The sequence below is a fragment of the Haliaeetus leucocephalus genome, unplaced genomic scaffold (genome assembly GCF_000737465.1).
Source record: "Haliaeetus leucocephalus isolate CR32 unplaced genomic scaffold, Haliaeetus_leucocephalus-4.0 Scaffold656, whole genome shotgun sequence".
Classification (NCBI taxonomy): Eukaryota; Metazoa; Chordata; class Aves; order Accipitriformes; family Accipitridae; genus Haliaeetus; species Haliaeetus leucocephalus.
In genome coordinates, this window is record NW_010973092.1 from 14146366 (window position 1) to 14164957 (window position 18592).

At 37.2% G+C, this 18592-nt stretch overlaps 1 protein-coding gene across 1 annotated transcript in view; it reads left to right on the top strand.

Annotated features, from left to right (window-relative positions):
• Positions 1-18592, top strand: part of GABRG2 (gamma-aminobutyric acid (GABA) A receptor, gamma 2) — a 72438-nt gene that overhangs the window by 863 nt on the left and 52983 nt on the right. The window lies entirely within an intron of this gene.

Sequence of the window (18592 nt, forward strand, 5' to 3'; positions counted from 1 at the left end):
GCCGGCGTTCGCCGTGCGGGGGGGGGGGGGGAGGGCTGGGGGGTGAAGAATCTGTTTGCAAATTTGCAGAGCTGGGGTGAGAATGCCGGAGGTTTGGATAGTGACATTACATTCATCTATCTCCTAGCAGCAGAGCTCTTACAATGTTTTATTTCTCTTACAATTGTCGCTCGGAAATGGACAGGGAGGGTAAGCAGCGGGTGCGTGTGATGGTGGTACATGCCGGGTGTTTAACAGAATTTGATGCCATGTTACTGAAGCCTTTTATCTCGGAATTATTGTTTGCTACGGTGCATGGAGTTATAATACAGCTGTGTTTTGTGGGTAGAACGTGAGCGCGTTCGTGCTCGTTTTCCCCCAAGCAGCCCCATCATGGCTGTGCCTGGGCTGTGGGCTCCGAAGCCCCGGCCGCTCACTCCAGCCGCCAGGAGCCAGGGCGCGGGTCCAGGACCAAGGACAGAGACGCGGATCTCCGCGCAGCCCTCCCGAGGCAGGCAGCGAGGTGCTGCCGGCATTAACCAGCTCCTGAAAGGCTTTCCGCGCTGAAGGAACAAGCAGGGGGATGTAATAGCGGTCGCCGATCGTACGAGACGAATATTTACAATAGCATTTACCGCCCCACACTGACATATGTACTGCTTGAAGCCAACCTGTGCACGCTGCATATGTGTAGCGTATACATAAATGTGAAGAGGTAAAAATCTTAGCAGCGGAGGAAGAAGGAGTTTCTACGTGGATGAGTAGAAAGTGGAGGGGGGGAGTGAGTATTGCTGCAGTGCCAAGCATTACGCTGAAGCAGGCATTCTTGCAAAAATTCGTGGACTATGCATTTAACAGGTTAGAGGAGAAAGTAGCACCGCATTGCAAAGCACCTGGCCTTTTAAGTGGTAATAGACTTTTCCTCGCAGCTGCATAAGCCATGTTGTCATTGATACACTAGAGAAGTTAGTGCCCAGTCTCTTTTCTACTATTAATGCTGTATTCATACAGGCTCCTCATTCAAAGTTACCTTCTTTCTTCTCCCCTCCTTTTACCTGGACACTACCACACTAAAAACTGGGCTCTTTCTTTTTGCTTTTTTATTTTTTTTTAAGAAAAATCACACTCTGTAGCTGCTGTGGTAGGATTTTAGTTCCAAGCAAAATAAAAGGCCAAAATTATTGGCCAGGGAAATTAAAAGTTGCTGAGTTTTAGAGTAACTTTCTTCACACAAAAAGGACTTTGTGAGGAATTCCTGTGAAAAGAAACTTAAAATGGTTGAAAATGGAGTAGGAAGCGAAATAAAACTTGTGAGCCTACCATGAGGGATACTTTGTTATTGGGGGTAAGACAGGTGTAATGTATCTCTGTTTCTTACAGAATCGTTTATGGCTAGTATGTGAATACAGCAATAGAAAATGAGCTTTTACAGGATTTCATGAACACAGGGTCTCAGATTATTTTGACATAAAACTTCCACTAAAATAATCCCAGATATTTAACACACTTCCTTCTTTTCACTCATCTTTCAGAATAACACAGCGTGAGAGGAATTTTGCCAAAATTATTTCATAAGCTTTACAAGAAACTCTTCATAATGCAAATTAAAGTTTTATCTCAGCAAAAGGTTCTGTTTTCTGTTCATAGCCATCTGACAGCCAAGATGGTTTCCTCTGACAGCTTCCTGACCTCATAATTGTAAAGAATAAATAGTAGACAGAGAAACAATATTTAAAAGCTACAAGTAAAGGGGAAAACTATCATTAGTACTTTAGAAAAATATTTTAAATGAGTCAACATGCAAATATGATTTTAATTCTAATAATCAGGACGCTTTTCTCCTTCTGTTGTGGAAGAAACCTTACTATTAGTTTTGAAAACTCATGGACCAAGACAGAGTTACAAAAGTTGAACTTAGATACCGTTTATTTATAGCCAGGATGAAAGTTTTTCTTTGTTAAAAACACATCAAACACTTCAGAAGGAGGGGAATATCATTGTATTATGTGTTGCTTGTCTAGGACACTGAAATTCTGAAAGGCCAATGCAACTGAACACTAATGTATGTGCTCCATGTTACGCATGTGAATAAATGTCTTGACATCAGTCAGAATACGTGCAAAAGTAGTTGCAGAATCTGATCAAAGTAATTGAAAACATAAAAATCGATTACTAATATTGTGCAGAAGTTTTCCCCCTATTAATACCCCCCCACCTATATAAATTAATTGTTGCACAATTGTTGATATTTAGAAGATTAGAGAAAGAAGAGGAAAGTTAAGGTGTCATTCAGGCATTAAGGGAAGTAGCTAAAATTCTGGCATTGACTTCAGCAAACCATGATTTGAGTGAGTTCAGAACAAATGCCATATTACAGCACTGCAATATTTTACCTTTACCATAATTTTATGTATTACTTTTATTACATGCACAGAATACATCCCTACAATTGTGCATGTTAAAGTTTTAGGATTTTTTTTCTTCCAATTTGTTTCTTGACATTCATAACTGTAGTGCAAACTTGCATGAAGTTCCCCCATCATCTACTACTGAGACTGGTGCAACAGCATTGTGCAGTCCATCATATTGACTGAAGCTGTGTTTCAGTGAAAATCAGTCAAACCAATCTCCAGACTTCTGAAAATTGTGCATCAAAATCTTGGGGTATGGGAACACATGAAATACGTAAATAAAATAGTTTAATATTTGCACACCTCAAGATGGGGTTTGATTGGAACTAATTATTTGATTACACTTATTGAACATATAATAGGTAATTAACATGTTACATGTAATAGAGCTCACTGACCAGGAAAGTTTCAAATAGATTTAAAGCTATACTCTGCACACTATTTACATATACGTTATATTAGTAATTTTTGCATAGTCCTTAGCTTTAACAAATTGTCAGCAAAAATCACATGAACACAGTGCAAAGTAATGTCCAGGTGTGAAATGTTGGACACTAGCTACTTTTATTTTTTCACTCAGTGCCCAAGTAGTGTCATGGCAATGTTTCTATGCTGCAGCTAGATACCTAAAACTGAAAACTGTCAAGACTGATCAGAAAAAAGCATAAACAAAGCAATCATTTTAGCACCAAAATATTTTGTTGCATATGTGAATAGATGTATTTTTACTAGTAAATTACTGAACATTGGAGTAAATAAAATTGTTTTGTTCCTGTAAAGCACTAGCAGTGTCAGTTGGGTTCTTGCACTGTGTGATAACTGATATAATAACAACAACTAAAACGGGCATGAATATCCTTGAGTTGAACAGTTATTTAGAATTACTGTACAGGTTGCTAACATCAGTCTGATATTAATCCTGCAGCTGTAATTATTCATACACTAGCTTCCAATACTTTCACACAGTGTATAGCACTAATACTAAGTCAGAGGTCCCATTGAAGTCACTTGAATCGTTACTGGAATAAGATGTTGCTCAGTAAGAGACAATTTCTCAACTAACAAGGAATAGTTGCTTTTAAAGAGGTGTCATGACAGAAGATGTGGATCTAGGTGCTGTTATATGATGACTTTATCCCTGTCTATGATACTATGAAATTGAATATTTAGTCCTGACTGGCCTATATACTACAGTGTTTGTTTCAGCAAAACTAAGGCTGTATGGACACAGGACCTGCACTCTTCTTGAACATTTCAGGGGTAGCAAGGAGAGTGAGACTGCCTTTGAGTTTTTCATAGCCATGCTGCATTCCTGACTGCTATCAGCTGTAATGCTGGGATACAAACCTGGAACAACTATTGTAACAAAAAGACTACCAAAACCACTGATCTAAAGTAGATTTGAACAATTAAGTAAAATTCTTACTATCTCATTATTAATAACTTGATGGGGCAAAAAAAGATTACAGACACTGTTTCCCTACTTGCAAGTATATAATGATTTGGAGATGTGAATTAAGCCCTTTAACTAACTTCTGCTTTAGTGACTATACCACCTAACCATAACCTGCATGCCAAAATTGATGTATTCCATAGTACTCTAATGAAAATGCAAAGTGATGGCAGAAAGTCTTTCAGAAAGTTCAAATCCTTGAAAATCTGAGAAGTGAAACTTGTTACTAAAAAAAATATAGAAACTAACTACAGTAAAAATAGCTTAGGAAATGAATCTACTCTTTTAATGTAGTATTTCCCATATGATTCATATTATATGTCTTCTTCACGGCCATGCAAATTATGCTTTTGGGTCTTAGTTTAAACTGTTCTTGATTAGTGCTAATCTGGAAAAAATATCCTGTTGATTTGGATTGTGGTCACATTGTTTTCCTCTTTATGCTACGTTTGCTCCGTTGGCATATGTCAAGAAATTCTGTAATAGTTGCACAAAAATTTAAAAGGGAAGAACATTCTGATAGGAGTGAACAGATGAAGGGAAAAGAAGCAAATATCTGGTCAAAGGAAACTCATTCCAAGTCTCAGTCCCAGTACAATTAAATTCTTACATACTTAAGTAATGACCACCACTTTCTCCAACAAGTACTGAATTGTGAATTGAAAGCATGAAGTATTAAAGGGTTAGATAAAGCATTAGACACAGGTGAGCAATAACAGATGCACATGCTTATAGGAAGGTTGACTTTTTTTCATATTCTGCCTCTTATACCTGCTTAGAGTATATCTGTACTGACCAGTACAGTACCTTGTAGAGATACATTCAAGTAAGCTCCAAAGCAGAGTCAGTTTTAAGGTCAACACCTCTGACTGGCACTGTCCTGCAATGTGGAGATGCACTAGTTCATGTGAAGGTAGCTCAGTGCCCTGTAGCCTTTTCCTTGCTATGTTCAGCCACTCTAGCTATAAAAGTTCTATATATTCCTAGATACAAAGATTCTGTTAGGGTGATCATTTGATTATTTTTTTTTTAAATGTTCAACAGAATAACAAGAGCGTACAGTGGTTCTCTGCTTCATTGATACAGTCTGAACTGCTGCTTTACAAACTATTGTACCTGCAGCCCCACTCACAGTCTTATACAGAAAAAGAGGTAGATTATGTGAGAATGGCAGTGAAGAATACAATGCTAGCTGGGGGCTTGCTTAATATGAATTCAGGCTTAGAAAATAAACACATTAAAAAAATGTTTGACATAGGGAAGTCAGAACTGAAGGGTTTTTTTTAATTTTCATGCTTTATAGCCTACCTAGTATTGTACTTTTAAAATGGACATTTATTGCAATATAAATTCCCTTTAACACAGATGGTAAGGTTTGATTGCCTATTTTCCCAGTTATGTCTGCTAAGAAATCAACACCCTATCCTATACCTAATGCTGAAAATCTCAGCAGTTTTAGGAATCTCCTCACATGATGGGCCTAGTTTTAGCCTCTCAGTAATTCTTGACCCACTGAAGTCAGTCTGTTGCTAAGGGAAAAGCCAGGACCTATACAGTATAAATTCTTACAGGTAGTTATGTGTTCATAAGTAGGAACTGAGAAATAACCCAAAGTTAAATTATAACTCGATAAGAATCTTCAAGAAGTGTTTCTTACACTGCATAATGCTTTTACTTTTTGCAGAAAGCTCTCAACCTACATTCCCACTATATGATTTATAATACCTCTAATCACTTTTTTTCTTCATTCCTTCTTTTTTATTCTGTATGGAAGATCAGCTTAAACTTTACACTCCACTTCAGCCCATAGACTGTAATGTAAATTGATCTTAATTGGCACATTTTTTTTGTCTTGGCCCTCTGGACATAAAGGAATTTCTCCATTCAAGTAAAGAGCATGCTTTCTGTGATTGAAAGTTCTGAACAAGAACTAGGGAGACTTTGTGGCAGTAAAAGAGAAAGAAACATGTTTGTTTATCTCTTTTTACAAAAGATATGACAAGTGATGATAGAAATAGATGTCCAGGTAACTTCATTGGAAGTAGAGGTATGCTTCTGGGCTCAAAGGTGGAGGCTGTTTACTTAAAACAAGATACAGTCAAAATATGATGAATGAAAAGACTGCAGAAAGTACCAGGAAAGAATCCTAAATTGCAGAAAAAAAAGTCCATCACCATCGACAGGTACCTATAATTATTATTAGGCAAGGAAGAGCCTATTTCATAGAATGAGACTAAAATCAAACTTGTTGAGCACTGATGAAATTAGGGACTACAGTTGCCCCTAGTGAATACATCCAAAGCATGAAAAACAGGGTGAAGAGCTATTTTAGCTGAAGGAGAGATGAGAAAGGAACCGCATAAAGGGTCCATTTGAAATGCACTGATTTTTTTAGACTTGAGACTCAATATGATGAGTGACTTCTGATGACTTAAAACTTAACATTCATTGCATGCTTCCTTTTGATACTGGGTTATGGCCCAAATTGTCATGATGTTAATAAAAAGCATACCACGAGAGTCTGAATTCACCTAGTGTGTACACCTATAGAGGCGTATTGTCTTTACAGGCATTTTATTTAGGTGACCTCCTGGCTCAGAAGAGCTCTGGTGCAGCAAGTATGAGCTTTGCTGTTGTTTGAATTGGGTCCAGTTTTCTATTTGTGATGACCAGAAGTAACCTACTTGTTTGATTTTTCCAATTAAAAATAAATTCATCTTTGCACTAAGGCAGAAGGTGGAGAAAACAGCATTTAATTTTATCTTTGGAAACAAGAAAATAATATTACTTGCTTTTAAGCTTGTCATATGAAGTGGTTAGAAATTCATTTATATCAGAATGTGTAAGCATCTCCTTCAATGTGAGAAATTTACAAAAAAACTATCTTTTTTTTTTTTTTGAATCCATATGAAAAAAGATGGGAAGAGGGAGATAGTGGGTACATGTATTCACAAGTCCCAGCACCTGCCAACTGGCTGAGACAAACTGAGGTAAAAGAGGGATAAAGGTGGTAGGTTGAAGAAAGTTATTGAAAGAACAGTGAGGATTACATCTAGTGTGATTCTGGGGTATTCGTATAGTTATGACAGGAAATTAATATGCGAGTCTTGTCAGACCGAATACCCAATATTCAGTCTGACACACGGTGATATCCTCGTATTTATATAACTGGGTAATATTTTTAACACAACTACTGTCAAAACCAGGAGGCTTTAACACTGCTGAAAAACACCAGTGACTGCAAAAGCAGAACAGAAATATAGCAAACACCTTCCCATGTAAATGACTACCTCAGCTCCATAATGTTTTTTCATGCGATGTCCTAAGCAACATGGAAAAAGTTGACTACAGAAGCATTAAAGGGCATAGAGCAGCCAGCGAAATTATCACTGGCTGCCTGAAAACTTATGAAAATGGTTTTCTTTCTAATAAGTGAGGTAATGTAGAGCCCAAAGGCTTATCTAGATTCAAAAAGAAGAAAAATACTTCAAAGTCCATTAAACTCAGTGGCAACATTTCATTGTAGGAAATCTCTAGCTGCATGTTTCTGGAAGCAGAGAGATTTTACCAGGGAAGCATCATTATATTCTTGCCCTGATCTTTTGCTCTTAGCTTCTGCTATTGGCATCTGCCAGATGCAAAATACATGGCACAAGATATAGCTGATGTGACCCAGAGTAATCATTACATTATGATTACTGCAAAATGATAGCAGGTAATGGACCTTCAGTAATTTAGACAAGAATCTCAATGCAACAAATGGTTATCATTAAGGAAGAAAATCACTAATGTGTAAGTCAGATCTTCTTATCTACAGGATCAGGTCTATTTTTTCTGATTTAGTGGAAGGACATTTTCACACATATTCAGTAAAGAACAACACAATGCGTAGGCCTAGCTGTGAAACCTGCCCATTGTATATGAAACTAAATATTACTCTTACAAGATAGAACTTTCATCTGTTTGCAGCCAGCCAGCAAAATATTAAAGAAATAGCATTTTTACAAAACCTAAGCCAACACATACAGATTATTACCAGAAATAAAACAACAATATACGGGAAAAAACATATTTAAAAGAAGTGAAGGATAATAATGAGCATTTTGAAGGAATGGAATGAGAAGAAGATATCTACTTTTTACGCTTGCATTAGCCCTTTCCAAATGATGCAGGTAATCATGTATGAAATTGTATTTTTTACTGAATGTCATCTTGGACTTTGGTGTGAACTCTTGAGATGAAAGGCTAGCTTTTTTCTGAGCTATTTGTCATCTTAAGCTTTCTCAATGCTCCATGTTCTACAGAAAAATACCTATGGTTCTATACATTGATGAGAAACGCATCTTAAAGAGGATCTCATGCATACCCCAAATAACTTTCTGACAGAATTCCCTGGAAAACAGTGAGTGATATGAGAAAATGAGTTTTCCTTCAATAGTGATTCAATGTTATATTGTGTAACTCAAATAGCTTGTTCTGGTCATATGAAGCTTTTGTTAATCTGTAGTAAGGTATCTTCAGATCTAAACAGAAATCTGCTTGCTGCAACAGATTGAGGATTATCTACTAAATTCCACTTTCATTTAATTCCCTTAGATTATTTTTCAAGAGAGAGAAAAAAAGATAGAAGGAGAAAGAATGAGAAAGAGAACAACTATGAAAAATTAATATTGAGATAATGCTAGAAAGCCTTACTAAACTAATCGATGTATTATTCAATATATTATTAAGTGATAATGCACTTCTGGGACCTACTGATCCCTGCATATATTTGATAAAGCTGGAGAAAGTATGACACCAAACCAGAATGAATTATACTCATAATGGTCAGATAAAGAGATCAGTTATCTCTTGGCCATTTTGTGTACATCCTATGAAAGGGTGGTATAAGCTGTACTCTAATTTTCCCCTCCAAAAACTGATGAAGACACAAAAGACTTCACGCTGTGGATTAAAACTAAAAAGGCTTCAATCAGGTGTACAGCAGATGCTGATGCAGGCAAGGGAGAACAGTTCATCAAGGAGTCTGTAATCATCTTTCCCTATCTGCTACCCTGAACAATGTCTCTGGTTTCTACTTTTATGGGTCTAAGAGCTGTTCTTCCAAAATTAGGCATTCAAACTTCCTCTGTGTGCAGAAAAGTAATCACCTGACCCCCCAAAATCAATAATATAATTCTATAGGCAGATCATTAGCTCATGCTTATTTGTGGTAATGGCCAATATTTTCAAACCAATTGCAAAACCATTGCCCGCATAGATACCACACCAAAGGCAAACAAGCATACATATGTCAGTGAATGAAGAATGACACCAAATAATTGATATGTAATTAAAATTACAGCCAGCTTGACCTTCTACAGATGAATCACTGATAGCTCTTGGAGTTACTTAATACAGAGAGCAGGGACTTTAACTATGAGCCCAGTGAATAGGAGGCAGAACTGAAGGAGATATGGAAGGGAATTATGAAGGCTGGAATTATACAGCATTTTTAACATAATGACAAGAAGCCTGCTATTACTTCAAATAGAAAACCAGTGCAGGGATTCAGAAAGATGAGTTATTATGATCAAATTAACAAAGACAACAAATGCAGGGCAACCTTTTGCATGAAGTGAAGATAGCCTGTGTATATGTTTTGGAAGTTAGAGGGCAGGGAAATGCCACACTCAAATACGAACACAAGTGAGAAAGCTGATAGTAGCTCTCAGTTATGCAGTAAAAGGAGAGAGAAGCAGAGAAAGTAACTCCCTTACTACAATAAGTAACTTCGGTTGGAGGAGTGTTCATGCTGTAAGATGGCTTCGAAAAGAAGATGAGGCGTGTGATCCATGCAATAATACCTACACTGCCAAGAACTGTCTTGGTAGCTGAACTTGAAGACTGAAAAGACACCTTTTGGCTTCTGTATACATAACCGAAATTATGCATTTTGCTCCTACAGCCTATGAGGACTGTGAACCTAAGCATGTTTGAGTATTACAATTTTGTTTTGTAATATAGTAAAAATAAAAAAATCACTATTTTCTTGGAAGGTAAGGATTTGGAAAAGGAGAAGGTTGCCAGCAGTAAAATACTTGGAGGACTTTAAAATAGAATCACAAATATTACTGCTCTTTTATTGGCCCAAAATAATTAACTAGTATCAAAGTCTGCATTGTATTGAATAAACATACTGGATATTTGTAAGCTCTTTGGGGCAAGTACAGTCAAAATTACATTAATAATGGCTTTTTTTCATTTTATTTCCCTGGTTTCTAAAGGAAATGCTAAAAAACCTCGCTAAGCTGATTTAAAGACTTAAAACATGCACTCAAAATGACTTAAAACCTTAATAAAGCTCTAATGCAACACATGAGATTAAAGTTGCCACAAATCTTTAGGGCCAAATTCTTAACTTTGGAGTCCAGCATGACTAACAAGGCTCTGAACATCACATTTAAGAGGCAATGGTGAGCAACATGAAAATATTCTTCTCTTCCACTGGTTAATGTGATACAGATCTCTGCCTCCTTGATGTCAAAAGGGTATAAAACTTGTAAAAAAAGGTTTGAGCAACCTACTCTAGTGGAAGGTGTCCCTGCTCATGGCAGGGGGGTTGGAATTAGGTGATCTTTAAGGTCCCTTCCAACCCAAACAATTCTAGGATTCTATGAAAACTAAGATACCTCTATTTCGCCCAGGTGAGGATAGTGTTTCTTTCCTCTCACAACATGCCATCACTGCCTCTAGAGAGAGTTCATTTCTCAGAAACTAAATTAAGCAATTCTAAATTATTTGCTATTAATATCCAACCACCTTTAACCACTTTTATACCCACTTAATACCCTTTAACCACTTAATATCCAACCACTTTTATTCTGCCTGTACTTCTTAATAAGGATTATTTCTATAATGAGTTCCAGAATTTACTATTCAGTCGTCTAGGGACTATATGTGTGAAAACAAACCCTATATAGATTTGATTTCAAAAGGGAATAGGAATAATTTTAGCCTTACAGATTTCAAAAAGTGGATTTTATTTTAAGCTTTGAAATAAAATTAATCTTTGGCCAGAAACCAAGAATTTTATCTCACATGGTAACTTTGAAAAAGTTCTGAGCATGTGAATGCTTTTGGAGTGTATTAGAAGAGAAAATTGTTTGCAGCTTTAATTATACAATTTGCTAAGGAAGAAGAAAAAAAAAAGAGGAAACATACTATATCTGTAAAATCAATTCTTCTGTTATGGTCCCCCAAACACTATCTCTTTTAATCTCTCTATAGTAGATAAGCAGCAGAGGTGATTAAATTCAATGCAATATATATTCAGATTAAAAAATGAGAAACATTTGTTATCTGCAATTGTTACCTGCATATGCAATCTTCTGAGCTCCTCAATAAAATAGTAATGAAAGGATTTAATGAAAAAAAAAACAAACCCAGAAGTTAATAGTCAAATTATGTCCAATCATAAATAGTATATATTTTAAATAGGACTTCTCATTTATAGTTTACTTGCAAGAATTCCAAACAACATGTGAAGAATGTATTTCTTTAAAAGAGATGTCATGTCTGCAATGACACCTTGGGAAACTGGCTGAGGCATTTAAACTAGGGTTCAACTCTGCAAGGTTTAAAGCTTTCAAGCCTTCATCCAGGAAAGCACTTTCACTTGTGTTTAAATGTTTACCAACATGGTTTTCTGCACCAGGATCAGAATACTGAGCAGCTGGCAGTATGAAAAGCATAATCCTGGAGAATCTGACAGATATAAGCTAAAAATGCCAACATTGCTGCAAGTGTATTCCAGTTATGTCCTCTCTTCTAAACTATTTCACTGGTAATGTCTCCTGGAAAACTGTAGGGCTTGGAATAGCATTTGTTCTTTATTTAACAAATTTTTTTGAGATATGTTTGCCAAATTCCCCAGGGATTCAGGAGGATAAATTGCATATAGAAGTTTTGCTTCAGTGGCTTCCAGTGGAATTTGTTCTCATCAATACTCTGCCAATTATTTCTGCATAAGTCTCTAGCTCATAAAAAGCTGCTGGAGCTATAGCAAGTAAAACTGAAGATGAATTTATCCATGTGGGAGATATGCTATGATTAGTAAAAAATCTTTATCCTTCCTTAGCTTCTGCTCATGTTCCCTTACGTTCAGGGGTTTGCTGTCTTTCCAAGTTTTCAGGTCTCCATCCTCACCTGATGGTCCCATCTGGCACCTGCTCGAGTCATGAAGACTCTTCCTGTTTTTAAAAAGTTCCTGATTATGCAGTTTGGATAAGATCCACAAAGGATCAACAAAATCTCTGAAGCATCATGGTGCCTTCTCTGTACCCATAGAAAATGGGGTCTGAAACCATGTGGGTTTTGCCAATTAGCTTATTCTTAGTTGCCATGATGCTTTGTGTGGCTGCCCTAAATAACTTCTTGGATCTTGCTTCAGTACTCACAACCAGTACAATCCCCATAAATGACACCACATGGAGCTGGTGCTCTTAAATGGAGCTCCCACAGCTGGGAATGGACTAGTTCAAGATGACATAGTAATGTCAGGCAGTAGCAGCTGCCTATCACTGCTTGGTCTTGTATCAATTCACCTTTAAAGCTTATTGCTGTCATGCCATGGTGGATGCTCCATAGAGCACTGAGAAAGGGCCAAGGGAACCTGCTGAGGATCTGGACATTGTGGCCTGAATATATCAGTGTTTTGGTTTGCATCTGAAACAGTCTCTGCAGCACTTTTAGTGGATCCTTTGATTTAGCCACAGTATAGGGCTGCAGTGAAGATGAAGAGAAAAAAATATCCTCTTATATAATCTTTTGAACTGAAGGAAATATTTTCACTTCTGTATGTCTTTCTGTACTTTGTATCATTCTCTGTAGCATTTTCTGCACTCTGTATTATTCCATTGCTAAACATATTTTGAAACTCTAGTTACATGAGTCTACATCTCCTAGACCTTAATGTGGTTTCTCCCCTCCAGGAATATCAGAAATAAATCAGTAATAGTTGTGCCTTTAAACTTGGTTCCCAATGCAGTTTTTCAAAATAATGTTTTTGGAGTATGTTTATGGCTACATCTACCGCTTTTTCTGACCCTTGTAGCCAGTTCCTCATGTTAATCAAACCCACTCTTAGCTTCTGCTTGTACTTGTTATTGTTCTGATTCTCGCCTTCTTTTTGAGGTATGAGGCATCCATCCTTATCTATCCCTGAATACCATCTACTTATTTTATAAGTTTCTAGAAGCTTTCTCTTTAAAAGTTTCTTTCCTTTTACAAAGACAAACTTCTCTGATCAAAATCAGAACAATGAAAATTTATAAAATAAAATTCTACTATATTGATGAGAGATAGTCAAAAAACATATGACAAAATATTTCTGGAGGAAAAAGAAAAGTCTGGGAGATATGTGTTTGTATGTGTGTGAAATAGAAATTACTCCTATTTTCCTGGTGTTTTGACTAGCCTTAATAGTCACATTTAAATATAAGGTATGGGAAGATAGGCTTTGCAGTGATCATTATGCCCAGCCCACTCAAATGTCAAAAATTTCAGAGCTAGGTAGAATTTGCATGTTATGTTCCTTACATTTTACTTATTGGAGACCTATAGAAAGACCAAAAAGAGAGAAATAAGACACTGAGTGAACCCATACACAGTTTCTTCTCATTAAAATAGAGAGTCACCATATTAATTATTAGTTAGAATCATTAAAACAATTTACTGTTTTTCAGAAAAAGATTTTGAAGTTCTTGCAGAAAAAGCTGAATATACTTAATAGTAAGATTTTTCTTTCTGTGGAATAGATACCCAAACTATGTGTTCTCCACCTTTTCCTGCACCCCAGCATTTCTTTCTGAAATTGCGTTCCAAAACATTTGTCATAGTGGGGCATAAATAGGAAAGGAAGAAGTAGCAGCTTTCCATCAATATTTACCTTGTGTAAGAGTCGGCTAGAAAATCAGCATTGTCTCAACATCGTCATCAGGAACATGAACAGTACATTACCTGACAATGGCCTGTTTGGAGCGCAGGGGCCGGTCCCAAGGACAGAATGTGCGGTACAAGGCTCCTGGAAGGTACCTGACTGGAACCGTTAGAGATAACCACATAGCTACTGTCAAAAAGGATGAATTGCCACTGTTGGCATAACACCGACGAAGAAATCATGAACTTTAGACGAACTTTGTTTCATTATAATACCAAAACACACCTCCTGGTCGAAGGCTACCAGCCTCCAAGACTAACCACGCCTCGGACACTGACCCCGCACCTGCGTGATAGCCTCGCTTGAGAAGGGCGGAGATGTGATAATTGTATTCTGAGAAGGATGGAGACTCCTGAGGCAGAGGTGGAGCAAGGTGTGTTACTAAGCATAAAAGATGACTTCTGAACAACGGAAGTTGGAAGCTTCCCCACCAAGGACCACGACGATCGACGACGCAGCATCAGCTGGACCCAGGACCGTTAGCATGTCGTGAGATCAGCGGTGGTAGCTGTAACCCCTCTTTCTCTCTCTCTAAACTTAACTTTACTTTTCTTCTTTCTTTCACCCATCTCTAACTGTCGCGTGCCTCCTCACAGGCAATACAATAAAGTTTTACTGTGTGATTACTTCTATCCCCTTTGGTGTTGGTCACCTTAATTTTGCACTTTCGAGATCGTAGCAAACGAACCATCACGAGTCCACCGAGTGGACCGTGACACCTTGGAAGGAGCATTTGTGAATTGTAACACATAGCCCTGCAATACAACATTGCCATTGCTAATGACAGGCCACAATCTTCACACTGAGCTTGCTAGGCCTCAGGACAGAGGCTTGTCAGGCCTGCTGGGTCTGAACTTTTCTTGACCTGCCCACGGCTTTGTTTTACTTGGTTTAGCTGCCACAGCAATTTCTCTAATTGACCAGGCATCTATGGCTAATTTGTTTGACTTTTTGTATGGTACAACCATAGTTTTATATAGAGAATAGTAACAAGCAGTGACTCTATGAAGAATGAGTTATTTACATAGTTATGTAGTGCGGAGAAATACAAGCCTAGTGCAACAGCAGGGGCCTTGAGAAGTGCACATAGGATGCAGCCTATATAGAGGGGTACAGGCATAGGGTGACATTGCCATTGAATAACCCTGCCTGGGTGCTTATTACAGCAGAGGTGCTAATGATCCTTATCCAGAAGCTTAGGGTGTTCGTATGCCTCACAGAATTAAGGAGACCCTGACATGAAGCCATCCCAATAGTACCAAGCACCAAGGAAAGTCCATCAGAATTCCACAACAAAAGCAACTCAGGCCATTTCATCAAAATAAATAAATTCCATAGGGGAAATTCAGGCACACTTGTTGACAGTTTTCCTACTCATCTGACATAGAGACATTAGCTTGCCACTTACATTCTTAATGTATCACACAACTACCCTGTTATCAGAGCTAAATTTCACATCCACCCCTGCACAGTCTGTTTTATGAGCATGAGTGCAAACAGCGTCTTGCATGATATAAGTTGGTTTATGTGGGAACACATGGGTTACTATTGGTTACCATGCATTAAAAATGAAGTTAAATGAGGAGCATTGTTTAAAAAAACCCAACAAAAATCAGTTTAATTTTCACCATTTGCTTAGACTCATTTTGTGAATGAGTTAGCTTCATGATGAGTTAATTAAAGACATGTGTATCAAGCAGCTATTTTCTGTTCATTCAGCTCTTTCTTCAAGACACATTTCTATCTAATAAACATTTCAGTAATGATACCTCTATTATCTGAAAGTAGTGAGAATTAAGAATATATTCAGAATAAACCTATAGCGGTTATAAATTTATTTTTGACTGGCTCCCTAATCATTCAGGGTTTACCCGACCCACTTGGTTTACAAAAGATATGGGCTATAAGGTTGCTGACAAGTGCAATGGAAGCGTGATTCCCAGCAATGCAATGTCATTTCCTAAGGGATGGTTAGTGATTGTTCTTCCTCCATAATGAGATGGTTTACCTTCATGCCTAGTCTTCACAAAACACAAATAATAGGGCACATTTATGTGCCTATTTATGGTGTAAAAATGGTTTACACTTACAGGTAGAGATGATATAACTTGGCTTATTATAACAAGTAGGACACTAGCCCTTTAACTAGGGTAAGTATTCAATGTTCCTGACTCCCAGTCCAACACTGGGAACACCACATAATAGTGTTTTGCTGTGTACTGAGACATAGAAGACAAAAATGAAAACATTCCCTGAACAAATTTAATTCTAATGGGTATTTATATTCAGTTTAACTTGAATTTTAAAGCTCACATCTGTAGACAAAAAAAAAGGTGTTCTAAATCTCAAAAAAATGCTCAGGAGGATTACTCAATAAGCAAAACTGCTGACATTTCTCGCACCTCACATGTTTGTTTTTAAACATTGACAGATAGTGATGTGAAGATGACTACATCATGAATGATTGATTCCAGAAGTGACTTCCTTCTGGGTGAAATTACCATGCTGACAAAATATAGAAAAAAGTTGTGCAAGTATTCTGAAAAGCCATGAATATGAGTACCTCATAGGGTATTACAGAACAAGAATCTTTATTCTTTCATTTTTCAAATCTAATTGAGCAATAGGATTGGGGGTTTTGAGCTAATGTTGTTTAAATAGATGGCTGGAGGGCATCCATGTTTTCCTAATCTTACTCACTGAGAACAGAATTAAGCTTTTTTGCTCCTCTTGTTAATTTATAGTGAGATTTTAGAACAATCTTTTCTAAAAGCAATGTACCTTATTGGGGAAGAGAAATCACATATAATACGAACACATGACAATTACATACAATAAAGCACAGGCAGAAAAAATAGAGTTCACACTAAAAAAGACCTAGTCAGATCACATTTCAGTAATGGCCATTAACTTCACTCCTTCTCTTGAGCTCTCTCAGCTATAGCAGAAATCTGCAGGAGCTGAGTAATAGCAACAGGCAAAAATCATGATCCAAGTGCCTTAGACTTCACATGCAGAGATGCATAGAACAGTTTTAAAAGAAACTAAAAAAGATGAGAGAAGGGGATAAGAGGGGAGGGGAAAGGAAGGTAAATTAAAAAATAAACCTTCTTAGGTTTACATAACTCCAAGGTTACACCTTTTACAATTAGATATTGCTAGCTAATTTCAAATAAAGTAGATCAACTCAAGCTAACCCTGGGATGCAGAAGAATATCTGAACCTATTTCTCTCTTTTCTGTTTGTTTCCATCTAATGCTTTCCTTCACTTGCCACTAAAATGAGTAGCCATAACCACAGTAAAGAGCTAGGTGAATAGATTATATAATCTCCAGTAAATAAAATGTAAGAAAACATATTCATACAAAATTCCAGCTCAGAAAAATTTGAATCTTAATCATCTTAAGTTATGGAGGCTTATCTGAATCATCTGATCACATCTTAGACTCCTCCAGAGTTCTCATAAGTATAAATGCTGCACTTCAAGCTCAGGCTGTTCAAAATGAATTATGTGTGCTTGTTTCTATAATTATCTCTCTTGTTCCTTACTGGCTATACAAGTTTCTTTCATCCCTCTACATTTTGCTGTCTTCCCTGGGGGTACCATATATTTCCTCTCCTTGCCCACAAGTTTTATATTGTGGTGTAATTTGGTTTTGGTCAATTACATTGGCCTGTTCTGATGGATCTGAAAATGGAAATCCTTTATCAACTTATTTAACCAATGTGCCTCAACTTTCTGCTGAAGAAACTGATTCTAGACAGGGTGCTACATTTCAGCTTTTGGTTCTTTGCCAGGACTGCTAACACAGGTCCCTGTTTCTGGTAATTTTGGTGAGGACTGGCCATGACCCCATTTTGTTGGTACAAGGAATATTTAAAAAGGGACAATAATCCTCATGCTCACTCACAACTTGAATCCAATCAGTTGTGCAATGCAAAAATTGCACTGCAATTTTTCAGTACAGTGAACTAGAAAACAGACTCTCAATAAATGCACTCCAATGGGCATTTTTAAAAAAGGGTTTTCACAAACTTACAGGAAGGAAACGAAACTTAAACCATGTTAATTTTTTCATTTTTAACCTTTCTGTGTGAACACTTGCTGTAGCCACATTCAGCTGAATCTGCAAATATGGAAAGTAGGTGCTTTAGCTATAACTATGAAGGGCTAAAATTTATAATGTGATAAGGTGCAGTAGCTAATGTGAGTGTGTGTTTTGGGGAAGGTGTAGAATGACTGTAAGATAAACCAGTCTGCTATGATTGACAGTTTTATAATGACTAATACAAAACATCATTGCCATGTAATATTTTATAAGTCTGTGAAGAGGTTTAAGAATTGGACTGCTTTACTCAAAATGGCTGACAAGTACCAGTGAAGATACTGTGAGCTGCTGAATAACTAGAAGGCGGCCTGTAAAATCCACAGCACGATACTTAGGTGCTGTATTGCCAGGTATCATCTCATTCAGTGGAAAACAGTGTAAATGTTCACAGGAATCTGGCCAGCCTTTAAATCTCAATGTAGGCACAGTTTTCAGAAATGACTGTTTGATTGCTGGCAATCAGGGCCTTCATGTACTGTAAAGATGACTAAAAAGTCATCTGCTGGGAGTACTCATCTGTGCTACTCTAGTGATTTCTGGGTCTTGAATACTCATTTTGAGACTTGTGTGCTCAGTCCCTACTTAATCTTAGTGTTTCAGCTGTAGCAATTTATTTATGAGAGTTGTAGTATTATTTTCATAATTTTTTTCTTGTACACTT